This window comes from Pristis pectinata, chromosome 40 (assembly GCF_009764475.1).
Source record: "Pristis pectinata isolate sPriPec2 chromosome 40, sPriPec2.1.pri, whole genome shotgun sequence".
NCBI lineage: Eukaryota > Metazoa > Chordata > Chondrichthyes > Rhinopristiformes > Pristidae > Pristis > Pristis pectinata.
This window is the reverse complement of record NC_067443.1, coordinates 1740527-1756958: the sequence shown is the minus strand read 5'-3', so window position 1 is coordinate 1756958 and position 16432 is coordinate 1740527.

The window sequence follows — 16432 nt, the reverse complement described above, 5'->3', positions numbered from 1 at the left end:
TGTAACAGGGCGACCAGAACTGCGCACAATACTCCAAGTGCAGCCTGACCAGAGTTTTATACAGCTGCAATGAGACCTCCCAACTCTTGTACCCAACACCCCGACCGATGAAGGCAAGTGCGCTGTACGCCTTATTGACCACCCTATCTACTTGTGTGGCCGCTTTCAGGGAGCGATGGACTTGGTTCCCAAGATCCCGCTGTACATCCTGCCAGTAACTGTGTACTTGCCCCTTACATTTGACCTCCCAAAGTGCAACACCTCACACTTGCCCGGATTAAACTCTATCTGCCGCTTCTTTGCCCAGATCTGCAACTGATCTATACCCCGCTGTATCCTTCAACAACTCTCTTCACTATCCACAACACTTTGTGTTGCCTGCAAACTATTCAGCCCACCTACGGTTTTGTCCAACTCATTTACATACATCACAAACAACGGAGGTCCCGGCACTGATCCCTGCTGAACACCACTGGTCACAGACCTTCTGTCAGAACAGTCATGAGTACTTGAGTACTCATGAGTACTAAATGAGTACTTTGCGTTGGTACTTACCGAGGAGAAGCATGCAGAGGATACAGAAAGCAGAGTGGGGCTCGCTAATGTGCTGGGACATGGTGAGATTTAGTGCTGGGTCTTCTGAAAATCATTGAGGTGGATAATTCCCCAGGGTCTGATGGAATAGATCCCAGAATATTGGTATTGGTATTGGTATTGGTTTATTATTGTCACTTGTACCGAGGTGCAGTGAAAAACTTGTCTTGCAAACCGATCGTACAGGTCAATTCATTACACAGTGCAGTTACATTGAGTTAGTACCGAGTGCATTGAGGTAGTACAGGTAAAAACAATAACAGTATAGAGTAAAGTGTCACAGCTACAGAGAAAGTGCAGTGCAATAAGGTGCAAGGTCACAACAAGGTAGATCGTGAGGTCAGAGTCCATCTCGTCGTATAAGGGAACCATTCAATAGTCTTATCACAGTGGGATAGAAGCTGTCCTTGAGCCTGGTGGTACGTGCCCTCAGGCTCCTGTATCTTCTGCCTGATGGGAGAAGGGAGAAGAGAGAATGATCCGGGTGGGTGGGGTCTTTGATTATGTTGGTTGATTCACCAAGGCAGCGAGAGGTAAAGACAGAGTCCAAGGAGGGGAGGCTGGTTTCCGTGACGCGCTGGGCTGTGTCCACAACTCTCTGCAGTTTCTTGCGGTCCCGGGCAGAGCAGTTGCCGTCCCAAGCCGTGATGCATCCGGATAGGATGCTTTCTGTGGTGCATCGATAAAAGTTGGTGAGAGTCAAAGGGGACATACTGAATTTCTTTAGCCTGAGGAAGTAGAAGCACTGGTGAGCTTTCTTGGCCGTGGCATCTACGTGATTTGACCAGGACAAACTCCCAGGAACTTGAAGCTCTCGACCTCAGCACCACTGATGTAGACAGGTGCATGTACACCGCCCCCTTTCCTGAAGTCAATGACCAGCTCTTTAGTTTTGTTGACATTGAGGGAAAGGTTGTTGTCGTGACACCATTCCACTAAACTCTCTACCTCCTTCCTGTACTCCGACTCATCGCTGTTTGAGATACGGCCGACAACGGTGGTGTCATCTGCAAACTTGTAGATGGAATTGGAGATTGAAAGAAGGAAGTGAGGAGATTGCTGGGGCTTTGACAAACGTCTCTGTGTCCTCACTAGCAACAGGCGAGGTCTCGGAGTGCTGGAGAGGAACAAATGTTGTGCCTCTGTTGGAGAAGGGAAGTAGGGATAATCCTGGTAATTATAGGCCAGTGAGCCTCAGTTCAGTGGTGGGGAAGATGTTGGAGAGAACACTGAGGGATAGGATCTGTGCACATTTGGAAAGGCATGGCCTGCTTAGGGACGGTCAGCATGGCTTTGTGTGGGACAGGTCACGCCTTACAAACTTGATTGAGGTTTTTGAGGAGGTGACAAAGGAGCTTGGATGAGGGCAAGGCAGTGGACGTTATCAACAAGGTCTCTCGTGGTGGGTCGATTCAGAAGATAAAGATGCATGGGATCCAGGTAAGTTGCAAGTTTGGATTTGGAACCAGCTTGCCCACAGATGACAGATTAGGGGCGGAAGGTTGTTATTCTGGCTGGAGGTCCGTGACCGGTGGTGTTCCGCAGGGATCGGTGCCGGGACCCCTGCTGTCTATGACGTACATCAAAGTCTTGGATGAAAATGTAGGGGAGTGGATTAGCGAGTTTGAAGGTGACACCAAGTTTGGAGGAGTTATGGACAGTGTAAAGGACTGTCAAAGAACACAGCCGGATATAGATCAGTTACAGATATGGGCAGAGAAGTGGCAGATGGAGTTTAATCCGGGCAAGTGTGAGGTGTTGCACTTTGGGAGGGCAAATAGAACATAGAACACTACAGCACAGTACAGGCCTTCGGCCCACAATGTTGTGCCGACATTTTATCCTGCTCTGAGATCTATCTAACCCTTCCCTCCCACATAACCCCCCATTTTTCTATCGTTCTCTATCAAAGGAGAAAGTACAAGTTAATGGTAGGCCCCTTAACAGCATTGAGGTACAGAGGGATCTTGGGGTCCAGGTCCATAGTTCACTGCAAGTGACCGCGCAAGTGGATAAGGTGGTCAATAAGGCGTGCAGCGTGCTTGCCTTCATCGGTCGGGGCGCTGAGTACAAGGGTCAGGAAGTCGTGTTGCAGATGTATAAAACTTCAGTCAGACCGCACTTGGAGTATTGTGCGCAGTTCTGGTCGCCCCCGTTACAGGGAGGATGTGGGGGCTTTGGAGAGGGTGCAGAAGAGGTTCACCAGGACGCTGCCTGGATTAGAGGGTGTGAGCTATAAGGAGAGTTCGGACAAACTTAGGTTGTTCTCCCTGGAGCGTTGGAGGCTGAGGGGAGACCTGATGGAGGTTTTTAAAATTACGAGAGGCACAGGTAGGGTAGACAGTCAGAATCTGTTCCCCAGGGTACAAATGGGGAAATTATAAAGTCAGCACAACGTTGTGGGCTGAAGGGCCTGTACTGTGCTGTAGTGTTCGATGTTCTAAATGTCAAACACCAGAGGACGTACCTTTAAGGTTAGAGGGGGAAAGTTTAAAGGCAACGTGAGGGGCAAGTTTTTTACACAGAGAGGGGTGGGTGCCTGGAATGGGTTACCGGGGGTAGTGGAAGAAGGCAGTTTGGTGGAGGCCAGGAGGCTTTCAGATAGACACATGAATATTGGTATTGGTTTATTATTGTCACTCGTACTGAGGTACAGTGAAAAACTTGTCTTGCATACCAATTGTACGTCAATTCACTACACAGTGCCGTTACATTGGGTTAGTACAGAGTGCATTGATATAATACAGGTAAAAACAATAACAGTACAGAGTAAAGTGTCACAGCTACAGAGAAAGTGCAGTGCAATAAGCTGCAAGGTCACAACAAGGTAGATCGTGAGGTCAGAGTCCATCTCATCGTATAAGGGAACTGTTCAATAGTCTTATCACCGTGGGATAGAAGCTGTCCTTGAGCCTGGTGGTACGTGACCTCAGGCTCCTGTATCTTCTGCCTGATGGGAGAGGGGAGAAGACAGAATGTCCGGGGTTGGTGGGGTCTTTGATTATGCTGGCTGCTTCACCAAGGCAGCGAGAGGTAAAGACATGGAAGGGAGGCTGGTTTGTGGAGGTATAAGTCGGTATCAAGAGGAGGTATAAATCAGTATCAAGATTGGCACAACATTGTGGGCTGAATGGCCTGTCCAGAGCTGGTCTGTGTTTAATAACATCCCTCCACCATGACCCTCTGTCTCCCACGGCTGAGCCGATTTTGAATCGAACCCACCAAGTCAGCAGAGACTCCCCGCAACTGCATCATCCGGACCTGCCTACCGCGAAACGCCTCTGAACTGGTTCCGACAATAAATGCTGGGAACTCCTTGCACCACACTGCTTCCCACCTTTACAGGAATGTCTCAGCTCTGTGCAGACAAGTGCCAGCAAAGGAGGAATTACACAAGGCACCGGCTGGTTCGGGAGTAAGGTTCGAACAAGGAAACGGATGGTGAACCTTCCTCTTATTGGCACAGAGCCCTTCCACACTCTGTACACCTGTGTTGGTAAGGAACCGATTACATTCCAAGAGTGCCAAAAAAACATCCCCCCTCTAATCTTAAAAGCATGTTCGCTGGCGTCTGACATTTCTACCCTGGGGAACAGATTCTGACTGTCCACCCTATCTGTGCCTCTCATAATTTGAAAAAACCTCTGTCTGGTCTCCCCTCAGCTTCTGCCGCTCCAGGGAGAACAACTCTCTCTCGTTACGCCACTGAAGTCTGCCTCCGGTGGGATGGGGGTCTGGGATGTTCAGATTGGGATAGCGAGAGCCACCGATAGGACCAGGAGCTGTGCCAATGTCCCAGGACGGTGTGAGGGTCACTGCTCAGAAGCTCACCATGAGTCAAATCCAAAGTCAAGTTTATTGTCATCTGCACGTCCATGTGTGCACAGATGTAATGAAAAACTTACTTGCAGCAGCATCACAGGCTCACAGCATCAGAGACACCACATTCACGAGAAAAACATTCACAAAGAACACAATTAGAACAAAAGAAAGGTCCACTGTGGTGCAAAGTGGTCCCAGTGTTGCTGTACTGAGGCAGTGATTAGGGTTGTGCCGGTTGGTTCAAGAACCGAATGGTTGAAGGGAAGTAGCTGTTCCTGAACCTGGTGGTGTGGGGACTCCAGGCTTCTGTACCTCCTGCCCGATGGGAGCTGCAAGAAGACGGCACGGCCCGGATGGTGGGGACCTTTGACGATGGACGTTGCCTTCTTGAGGCAGCGCCTCCTGTAGATACTACCCATGGTGGGGAGGGACGTGCCCGTGATGTATTGGGGCTGAGTCCACTGCTCTCTGCAGCTTCTTACGTTCCTGCGCGTTCGAATTGCCGTCCCAGACAGTGATGCAACCGGTCAGGACACTTTCAACAGGAAGGGACCAAGCAGCATAAAGTTGGTCTGTCATGGTAAGAGCAGAAGGACCGGGTGGTTGTTAAAATTCATTCCATAACTCAGGAGGGAAACCTGTCACACGCTGGGCTCCGCAAGTGACCCCAGTCCTGCAGTTGCCTCTACAGGAGAACAACAGACCCTGTGGCCCACCATATCTGCTGATGACACTGAAGTAGCTGGTGTCCCAGATAGTGCAGATTGTCAAAGATTACAGGGGGATCTTGATCAACTGGGCCAGTGGGCCAAGGAATGGCAAATGGAGTTTAATTCAGACAAGTGCAAGGTGTTGCATTTTGGGAAGTCAAACCAAGATAGGACTTCCACAGTGAACGGTACGGCCCTGGGGAGTATTATAGAACAGAGAGACCCAGGGGTACAGGTACATGGTCCCCTGAAAGTGGCCTCACAGGTAGACAGGGCGGTGAAGGAGGCGTTGGGCACGCCGGCCTTCATCGGTCAGGGTATTTACAAGTTGGGAAGTTATGATGCATTTGTACACACCGACCCTCACTGGGGGACAGTCCCACACACACTGACCCTCACTGGGGGACAGTCCCACACACACACTGACCCTCACTGGGGGACAGTCCCACACACACACTGACCCTCACTGGGGGACAGTCCCACACACACTGACCCTCACTGGGGGACAGTCCCACACACACTGACCCTCACTGGGGGACAGTCCCACACACACACTGACCCTCACTGGGGGACAGTCCCACACACACTGACCCTCACTGGGGGACAGTCCCACACACACACTGACCCTCACTGGGGGACAGTCCCACACACACTGACCCTCACTGGGGGACGGGTCCCACACACACACTGACCCTCACTGGGGGACAGTCACATGACACCCCATGAAGTGTGTGTGTGTGTGTGTGTGGGGGGGGCGGGGGTGGGGGTGGGACCCATCTCTCTCTCTCTCGCACTGGCACACAATCACATGCGCAAACACACACACCTCTCTCTCTCTCTCTCACACACGATACACAATCACACACATAATCTCTGGATGAGTCATGACCCAGACCTTTGTTAAATTTGTTTCTCCCCCTCCCTGTTTGCATCTATTTGTTAAATGTGGTTACATCTGCTGGCTTCGAACAATAACCCATGTGTTCCACCCCCCTTATACTGCATCTCTCAGGGAATGGAAACAGCCAGTGGTCCGAGGGGTGGGTGGGGTGAGGTGGGGGGAGGGGGGGGGGTCGAGGACCACTCAGAACCCACTCGGCCCCCCTCCGCACCTCACGCACCCTGTTCGACCTGTGTAATTCCAGGGAAGGTGAGACTGCTGTGTGGGCAAGATTCAGCCAGCCAGGTACAAGATGCGGGAGGAACTCAGCAGGTCAGGCAGCATCTGTGGAGGGGGATGAACAGTCGAAGGCTCGGCCTGAAACTGGTCCTTTCCCTCCGTAGATGCTGCCTGACCTGCCGAGCTCCTCCCGCATTTTGTGTTCGTTGCTCCAGATTTCCAGCTTCTGCAGAATCTCTTGTGCTTCAGTCAACTGGGCATGGGGCAGCCCGTTGTGGTACAGCGGGTAGAGCCACTGCCTCACAGCTCCAGGGACCCAGGTTCGATCCCAACCTCCGCCGCTGTGTGTGTGTGTGTGTGTGTGCGTGCGTGGAGTTTGCACGTTCTCCCAGTGGCCGCGTGGTTTCCCCAGGTGCTCCGGTTCCCTCCCACATCCCAACGACGTGCGGGGTCGGTGGGTTAATCGGCCGCTGTGAATTGCCCCCCTGGTGTGTGTGGGTGAGGGAACTGGGGGGGGGAGTTAGTGGGAATGTGGGGGAAAGAATAAAATGGGGTGGTCGCTGGTCGGCAAGGACTAGGTGGGCCAAAGAGCCTCTTCCTATGCTTTTGGAACCCGCACAGACGAATTTTGCAATCTCTGTTCCAGCTTTCTGCAACAGTATTCTCTCCTGAGATAATTACCTGCAGTCTGCTGAACCTATTTCACAAACAGAGCCACACAGACGCAAAATGAAGGAAGTTCTATCAGGCGCTTTGTAAACACAAATTGCAGACCAGGTTCGAGCTGGGGTACTGAGGCCAGCTCTGCGCCCCACACCTTTTTTTAAAAAATACAGACGTTTATTTACTAAAAGCACTACGAAAGGACAACCAGTGTTGAACTACTACAACTAATACAAAAAGTAGAAGCAAAACGATGCAAACTACAGAAATAACGCTAACACTCGCTAAACGCACACACAACACTTCAGATAAAAGTCCATTCTCACCGTCCATGACACACACGATCCCATGAGGGGCCCACCCGTCACGGAACGCAACCAGGGTGCCTGCAGAGACCACGTGCTCACTCTCCAAGGACACCCATGCACAGATGTAAGCCCGGAAGACGGGCAGGCAGGAGGACCGGCCAGAACCCTCGACCGCCTGCCGTTGCGACCCGTGGACGATCAGCTTGGCCAGGCTCAGTGGAAGACCCACCAGGAGATCCTCCACGTGACCCACCCCCTCCCTGCCGCACCAGGTGACTGTAGATCAGCAGCGTTGGGCTGAAGTGCGGCCAGAACTTGAGCAGCAGCCCCCTTCAGATAGGCGAAGAGGGGCCGCAACCTCACGCGGGCTCCGCGTACACGTGGTACACCGTCTCCTCCCGGCCGCAGAAGTGACAGGCGGCCAGGGTGTCGGTGAACCGGCTCGGGAGACAGTTGCACGCACCGCCCGGTGCAGCACCCTCCACCCCCACAGGTCCGGGCCCCACACTCCAGTATTGCAGTATTGTGACGGGGGGTGGTATCCCAGCACGTCCCAGGGACAAGGGGGTCCAGAAGAGCCAGCGCGTTCCCCCAGGGAACAGAGCAGGTCAGGAGCAGATTTGTGAACAGCATTCAGAACTGGGAGGGATTCCGATCGAGGTTGAGAGGAGCAGCAGCTTCACTGGGAGACGGAGACCAGCCACAGGCCCAGAGTGTCTTACACACTCTGAAAGAAGATCGAACCCGAAGGCAGAATTCAAAGTTAATGGCAGGACTCTTAGCAGTGTGGAGGAACAGAGGGATCTTGGGGGCCACGTCCATAGATAAGATATCTTTATTAGTCACATGTACATTGAAACACACAGTGAAATGCATCTTTTATGTAGAGTGTTCTGGGGGCAGCCCGCAAGTGTCGCCGCGCTTCCAGCGCCAACATAGCACGCCCGCAACTTCCTAACCCGTACGTCTTTGGAATGTGGGAGGAAACCGGAGCACCCGGAGGAAACCCACGTAGACACGGGGAGAACGTACAAACTTCTTCCGGACAGCGGCGGGAATTGAACCCGGGTCGCTGGCGCTGTAATAGTGTTACACTAACCGCTACCCTCGGTTGCTAAGAAGGCTTTCACAGATCTCCTACTTTCACAAAGAAGGTTTCACAAATCTGCTCCTGACCTACTCTGTTCCCTGGGGGAACACACTGGCTCCACAAGGAAATGTCTCTCAAGCCGTCGGGACCGGGGACTCGGGAGCGGATTCAACCGGAATTTTCATTGGGAATCCAGGGAGTTTTGGAAGATAAGGGAACTCCAGGGTTGTGGGGGTTGAGCAGGGAGCTCACGGTGTGGGACAAACAGAGCTTCAGGTAACAGGGACCACGCAGGGATGAGGGGGGAGGGTGGGGTTCAGCTTCAGGTTGGGAATGGGTCACCGGTGGGGGCCACAGGGATCAGTGCTGGGACCCCTAGGTTTCACTGGAGAGGTCTGCGGAGGAACAGAGGGACAGGTTCGTCAAGGACACAGAGACTGGTGCAAGGGGCTGTCAATTCACATGCAGGGGGGCATACCGATGCATGTGAGGCAACAGCTGGCAGATGGAGTATAGTGCTGGAGTTCTTCACTCTGGAAGAACGATATAAACGGTATTATTTTCAGACCGAAAAACTGCAAAATGCTGTAGAAGAACTTAGAACAATACAGTCTCCAAAGCTCCAGAGAAAACCCTAGTTTGTCCAACCTCTCCTTATAGCTCCTGCTCTCTAATCCAGGCAGCATCCTGGTGAACCTCTTCTGCACCCTCTCCAAAGCCTCCACATCCTTCCTGTAATGGGGCAATGATAATGGTTCACAATACAACACAAATTCCCCCTCCTCGCCATCGGGAGTATCTACAGGAGGCGCTGCCTTAAGAAGGCAACGTCCATCGTCAAAGATCCCTCCACCATCCGGGCCGTGCCGTCTTCTCGCAGCTCCCGTCGGGCAGGAGGTACAGAAGCCTGAAGTCCCCACACCACCAGGTTCAGGAACAGCTGCTTCCCTTCAACCATTCAGTTCTTGAACCGACCGGCACAACCCGAATCACTGCCTCAGTACAGCAACACTGGGACCACTTTGCACTACGGTGGACCTTTCTTTTGTTCTAATTGTGTTCTTTCTTGTAAAAATTGTGTTTAGTTTATGTTTTTCTTGTGAATGCTGCTGATCTGATGCTCTGTGCCTGTGATGCTGCTGCAAGGAAGTTTTTCATTGCACCTGTGCGCACATGGACTCATGCACCTGACAATAAACTCGACTTTGACTTTGTTGTGGTCTAACCAAAGTTTTATACAGCTGTAACATGACTTTCTGAATTTTTTCTCCGACTAATAAAGGCAAGCATACCGTACACCTTCTTTACCACCCTATCAACTTACATAGAACATTACAGCACAGTACAGGCCCTTCGGCCCACAGTGTTGTGCTGACATTTTATCCTGCTCTAAGATCTATCTAACCCTTCCCTCCCACATAGCCCCCCATTTCTCTATCATTCATGTGTCTATCTAAGAGTCTCTTAAATGTCCCTAATGTATCTGCCCCCACATCCTCTGCCGGCAGTGCGTTCCACGCACCCACCACTCTCTGTGTAAAATACTTACCCCTGACATCCCCCTTATAGGGGCGGCACGGTAGTGTAGCAGTTAGCGCGACGCTATTACAGCACCAGCGATCGGGGTTCGATTCCTGTCACTGTCTGTAAGGAGTTTGTACGTTCTCCCCGTGTCTGCGGGGGTTTCCTCCAGGTGCTCCGGTTTCCTCCCACATTCCAAGGACGTACGGGTAGGTTAATATGGGTTTAAAATGGGCAGTGTGGACTCGTTGGGCCGGAAGGGCTTGTTACCACACTGTAAATTTAAAAAAAAACCTTCCTCCAGTCACCTTAAAATTATGTCCCCTCGTGTCAGCCATTTTCGCCCTGGGAAAAAGTCTCTGACTGTCCACTCGATCTATGCGTCTTATCATCTTGTACACCTCTATCAAGTCACCTCTCATTCTCCTTGTCTCCAAAGAGAAAACCCCCAGCTCGCTCAACCTATCCTCATAAGACATGCTCTCCAATCTAGGCAGCATCCTGGTAAATCTCCTCTGCACCCTCTCTAAAGCTTCCACATCCTTCCTATAATGAGATGACCAGAACTGAACACAATACTCCAAGTGTGGTCTGACCAGAGTTCTATAGAGATGCAACATCACCTCGCGGCTCTTGAACTCAATACTCTAACGAAGGCCAACACACCATACACCTTCTTAACGACCCTATCGGCCTGCGTGGAAATCTTGAGGGATCTATGGATGTGGACCCCAAGATCCCTCCGTTCCTCCACACTGCTAAGAGTCATGCCATTAACCTTGTATTCTACCTTTGAATTCAATCTCCCGAAGTGTATTCTGGCTTAATAACATCCACCTACCTGCCTTTTCCCCATAACCCTTAATTCCCCTACTATGCAAAAATCTAACTATGTCTTAAATATATTTAATGAGGTAGCCTCTACTGCTTCCCTGGGCAGAGAATGCCACAGATTCACTACTCTCTGGGAAAAGCTGTTCCTCCTCATCTCCGTCCTAAATCTACTCCCTGGAATCTTGAGGCTATGTCCCCCAGTTCTAGTCTCACCTACCAGTGGAAACAACCACTTATCTCTCCCTTTCATAATTTTATAAGATCTATAAGATCCCCTCTCATTCTTCTGAATTCCAGCGAGTATAGTCCCAGGCAACTCAATCTCTCCTCATAGGCTAACCCCCTCATCTCCGGAATCAACCTGGTGAACCTCCCCTGCACCGCCTCCAAAGCCAGTATATCTTTCCTCGAGTAGGGAGACCAGAACTGCAGGCAGTAGTCCAGGTGCAGCCTCACCAGTACCCTGTACAGTTGCAGCATAACCTCCCTGCTCTTAAATTCAATCCCTCTCGCAACCAAGGCCAACGTTCCAGCTGCCTTCTTGATAACCAGTTGCACCCGCAAACCAACCTTTTGCGATTCATGCACAAGCTCTCCCGTCCCTCTGCACAACAGCACGCTGCAATCTTTCACCATTTAAATAATAATCTGATCTTCTATTTTTCCTTCCAAAGTGGATGACCTCACATTTACCAACATTGTACTCCATCTGCCAGACCCTTGCCCCTCACTTAACCTATCTACATCTCTCTGCAGACTCTCCGCATCCTCTGCACAATTTGCTTTTCCCCTCAATTTAGTGTCAGCAGCAAACTTAGACACACTGCACTCGCTCCCCTCTTCCAAACTGTTAATGTATATCGTGAACAGCTGCAGGCCCAGCACCCACCCCGCGGCACCCCACTCACCACTGATCGCCAACCAGAGAAACACCCATTTATCCCAACTCTCTGCCTTCTATTGGTTAACCAATCCTCGATCCATGCTAATCCCTTACCCCCAACTCCGTGCATCCTTATCTTTTATGCGGCACCTCATCGAACGCCTTCTGGAAATCCAAGTATACAACATCCACCTGTTCCGCTCGATCCACTTTGCTCATCATATCCTCAAAGAACTCCAGTAAGTTTGTCAAACGGGACCTGCCCTTCCTGAATCCATGCTGCATCTGCCTGATGGAACCACTTCTATCCAGATATCTCACCATTTCTACCTCAATGATAGCTTCAAGCATTTTCCCGACTACAGACATTTAGCTAACTGGCCTATAGTTACCTGCCTTTTGCCTACATCGTTTTTTAAACAGTGGCGTGACATTCGCTGTCTTCCAATCCGCACGGACCTGTCCAGAGCCCAGAAAATTTTGGTAAGTTATCACAAATGCCTCTACTATAACTTCTGCCGTTTCTTTCAGCACCTTGGGATGCCTCCCATCAGGACCAGGGGACTTGTCTACCTTTAGGCCCACTAGTTTGCTCAGCACTACCTCTTTAGTGACAGTGATTGTATCGAGGTCCTCACCCCCCATCGCATCCATCTCTCTTTGGCACGTTAGACGTGTCCTCCACCGTGAAGACCGACACAAAATAGTCGTTCAAGGCCCTGACTGATGAAGGCCAGCGTGCTAAGTGCCTTCTTCACCTGTGATGCTGCTTTCAATGAACTACGCTCTTGTCCCTCTTAAGAAAAACCATGCCTTAGGGTTAGGTTGTGATTTAGCGGGCAGTGGGAAAGTTATCCCTCTAGTGTTCATTGATCTCGTTACTGGAGATTCAGCCTCACTGGGCCCTGCCACTTTGATTTGGCCCACGCCTTCATTATCCTGGTCTCACCCCAATCGCCTTTATTGCGATCTGTGCCTTATTCTTGATTCCATATCTTAATAGGTTGGGCTAGGGGTCCCAGGTATTGTAGTCATGTATGTGAGGTGGGAGCAGGGCGCTTAAATTGGGTCTGTGGAGGGTTTTGGCCTGTGGGGGTGTTGGCAAGGGTTTGTCAGGGAGTTGACGAGGGTTTGTCGAGGGGTTGGCTAGGGTCTTTCATTCAGTGAGTTGGCAAGGGTCTGTCGGGGAGTTGGCTACCTTACCAGAAGCTGGGGATCTTCTGGTCTGTAACGTTGCTGTAACTGTTGGACATCACACACGGGGCATCCCACCAGAAGACCTGGCTCGTCCAGCTGGAGATCCCCAGGGAGTGGCCATCCTCCATGGTTCTACCTCCCAAGGGCAAATCAGGGGTGGTGTGGGGTGGGGGTGGGGATCGTCAAACCCACTGGGGTCAGGTGGGCTTCAGGTCCATGACTGCTTGACGATACTGAGGAATCGGCCCGAGGTTTGTGGGTTTGACGGGATCTCGAGGCAAAGGGCCGTGAAATCAGGGGCACCCACTGAATTGAAGTCAGAGTGTGGGTCTCCAGTGGGCTGTTGGGGGGGGGGGGTTAGTGGAGGGAGAGAGGGCTGGTGTGAGAAAGGGCAGAAGGGGAGGGGAGTGTGTGTGGGTGGGGAGGGGAGGGAGAGTTTGGGAGAGGGAGAATGAACAGGAGTCAGAGTTGTACAGCACAGAGACAGGCCCTTCTGCCCACGAGGATTATGCCGCCCATTGTACCTGTCCGCACTAATCCCATTTACTTGCCTTAGCTCCGTATGTTTCTCTGCCTTGATGATCCAAGTGCTCCTCCGGACGTTTCTGGACTGCTGTGCCTCAGGCAGTGTGTTCCAGATCCCAACCTCCACCACCCCCCCCCCCCCCTCCTCTGGGGGAAAGCATTCTCCCAGATCCTCTCTAAACCAATCCATCCCCATCATCATTTGGTGTGGCCACTTTCAGACGCTTGTATCCCAAGGTCTCTCTGTTCATCAACACTCCCGGGGGCCTCCCACCCACTGAACGTGTCCTACCCCAAAACACATCACCTCACACTTGTGGGGATTAAATTGCGTCTGCCAATGCTCTGCTGAATTTTCCGTCTGATCTACATCCCGCTGTAGGCTTAGGGCGATCTTATCCACAACTAGACCGACTTACCAGAACAATTTGGGATCTTTGCCAGTTTTCCCTGGATCCCATGGACCTTGTGAAAGACCTCTCTAAAGTTCATGTAGACACCATCTACCACACTCCCCTCATCAATGTACTTAGTTACCTCCTCAAAAATTGAATCAATTCTGTGAGGCAGGATAATCCAGAACGCTATCCAGGATCAATCCCTGCCTTTCCAAGCGAAGATAAATCCTGCCCCTTCAAATTTTTTCCAATAGCTTCCCTACCAAGTGGGCTTGAAAGACGGAGATGGAGCGATATGGGACAAAGAATATGAAAACATGAAGAGCTATACAGCATGGAGACAGGCCCTTCAGCCCAACTTGTTCTTGCCAACCAAGTTGTCGAACTGAGCGAGTCCCATTCACCTGCGTGTGGCCCATATCCCTCTAAACTGCATTAGACGTGATGAGGAGGCGTACAGGAGTGTGCAACAACAACCTCGCGCTCAACATCAGCAAGGCCAAGGGATTGACTACGGACTTCAGGAAGGGGAAATCGGGAGAACACACACCAGTCCCTCACTGAGGGGTCAGCGGTGGAAAGGGTGAGCAAATTCCTGGGCGTCAACATCTCGGAGGATCTATCTTGGGCCCAACACATTGATGCAATCACGAAGACGACACACCAGTGGCTTTACTTCATTAGGCGTCTGAGGAGATTCGGTACGTCACCAAGCACTCCTGCAAATTTCTACAGATGTACGGCGGAGAGCATTCTGACTGGTTGCATCACCGCCTGGTACGGAAGGTCCAATGGTACAGGATCGCAAGAGGCTGCAGAGGGTTGTAGACTCAGCCAGCTCCATCACGGGTGCAACCCTCCTCGCCATCGAGGACATCTTCAAGAGGCGGTGCCTCAAGAAGGCAGCGTCCATCACTAAGGACCCTCACCACCCGGGACATGCCCTCTTCTCGCTACTACCATTGGGGAGGAGGTACAGGAGCCTGAAGACCCACACTCAACGACTCAGGAACAGCTTCTTCCCCTCTGCCATCAGATTCCTGAACGGTCCGTGAACCCACGGACACTCCCTCGTTATTCCTTCCTGTTGAAGTATTTATTTTTGTAATGTATAATTTCATGCCTTTGCACTGTACTGCTGCCGTAAGATGGCAAATTTCACATCATGCGATAATAAATCTGATTCTGACCTGCTATCAGACGCTGCTCGACCCACTGAGCTCCTCCAGCTGATTGTGTGTTGCTCCAGATTCCAGCATCTGCAGTCTCCTGTGTCTCTCTTTGAACTTCCCTATGTACAGTACCTGTCCAAATCCCTTTTAGATGTATCCCACCTCTACCGCTGCGTGGGTTTCCTCCGGGTGCTCCGGTTTCCTCCCACATTCCAAAGACACACGGGTTAGGAAGTTGTGGGCGTGCTATGTTGGCGCCGGAAGCATGGCGACACTTGCGGGCTGCCCCCAGAACACTCTACGCAAAAGATGCATCTCACTGTGTGTTTCGATGTACCTGGGACTAATAGAGATCTTAAATCTTAGTTCATTCAATATACTCACCATCCTGTGTGTGAAGAAATAGCCCCTCAGGTCCCATTTAAATCCTTCCCCGCACACTTTCAACCTATGCCCTCCCCTACCCTGGGGAAAATACTTTGGCAATTCACCTTATCCATGCCCCGCATGATTTTCTTTATAAAGTCAGCCCTCAGCCTCCTATGCTCCAGAGAGAAGGGCTCCAGCCTATCCATTCTCTCCTTCGAACCCAAGCCCATCCCAACCCTGTCCTGGTAACACACTTGTGAATCTTTCCTGCACGCTATGCAGTTTAAAGACATCCCTCCTAGAGATGGGCGACCAGAACCATACACGGTACTCCAAGCTCGAAATTGGACTTTGCTCTATTTGTGTTCTGTCTTGTAGAAATCGAGTTTTGTTTTTCTCATGGAGGCTGCTTATCTGATGCTCTGTGCCCGTGATGCTGCTGCAGGTAAGTTTTTCATTGCACCCGTGCACACACGGACTTGTGCAGATGACAATAAACTGAAGTGTGGCCTCACCGAGGTCCTGTACAGCTGTAATATGACCTCTAGGCTCTTGTACTCAGTGCCTTGACCCATGATGTCTGAGGGACACAGAGAGGAGATACCAGAGTGACAGAGATGGCTCTGAGATCAAGTTCCCACCTTCAAAGTGGTTAAGAATGCTTGCATTTATTAATCGAGGTATTGAGTAGAGGAGTCATGATGCATCTCTCTCGAACTCTGGTTAGGCTGCATTTAGAGTATTGTGTGCAATTCTGGTCACCTCATTATAGGAAGGACGTCGAGGCTTTAGAGAGGGTGCAGAGGAGGTTAACTGCCTGGATTAGAGGGCACGTGCTATTCAGGAGAGGCTGGACAAACTTGGGCTCTTTTCTCTGAAGTGGCGGAGGCTGAGGGGTGATCTGTTGGAAGTGTATAAAATTATGAGGGGCATAGATAGGGTGGACAAGCAATATCTTTTTCCCCATTATTGAGCGATCCAATACCAGAGGGGATGCATTTAAGTTGAGAGGGGGTAGGTTCAGAAGAGATGCGAGGGGTAAGTTTTTTTACTGAGAGAGCGGTGGATGCCTGGAATGCGTTGCCTGATAGGGTGGTGGAGGCAAATTCACTGGGAGCTTGGATGAATGAGAGGAAAATAGAGGGATATGAGCATTCTGTGGGAAGGAGGGATTAGCTACGTCAGCAGAACATTGTGGGCTCAAGGGCCTGTTCTGTTCTGTTCCA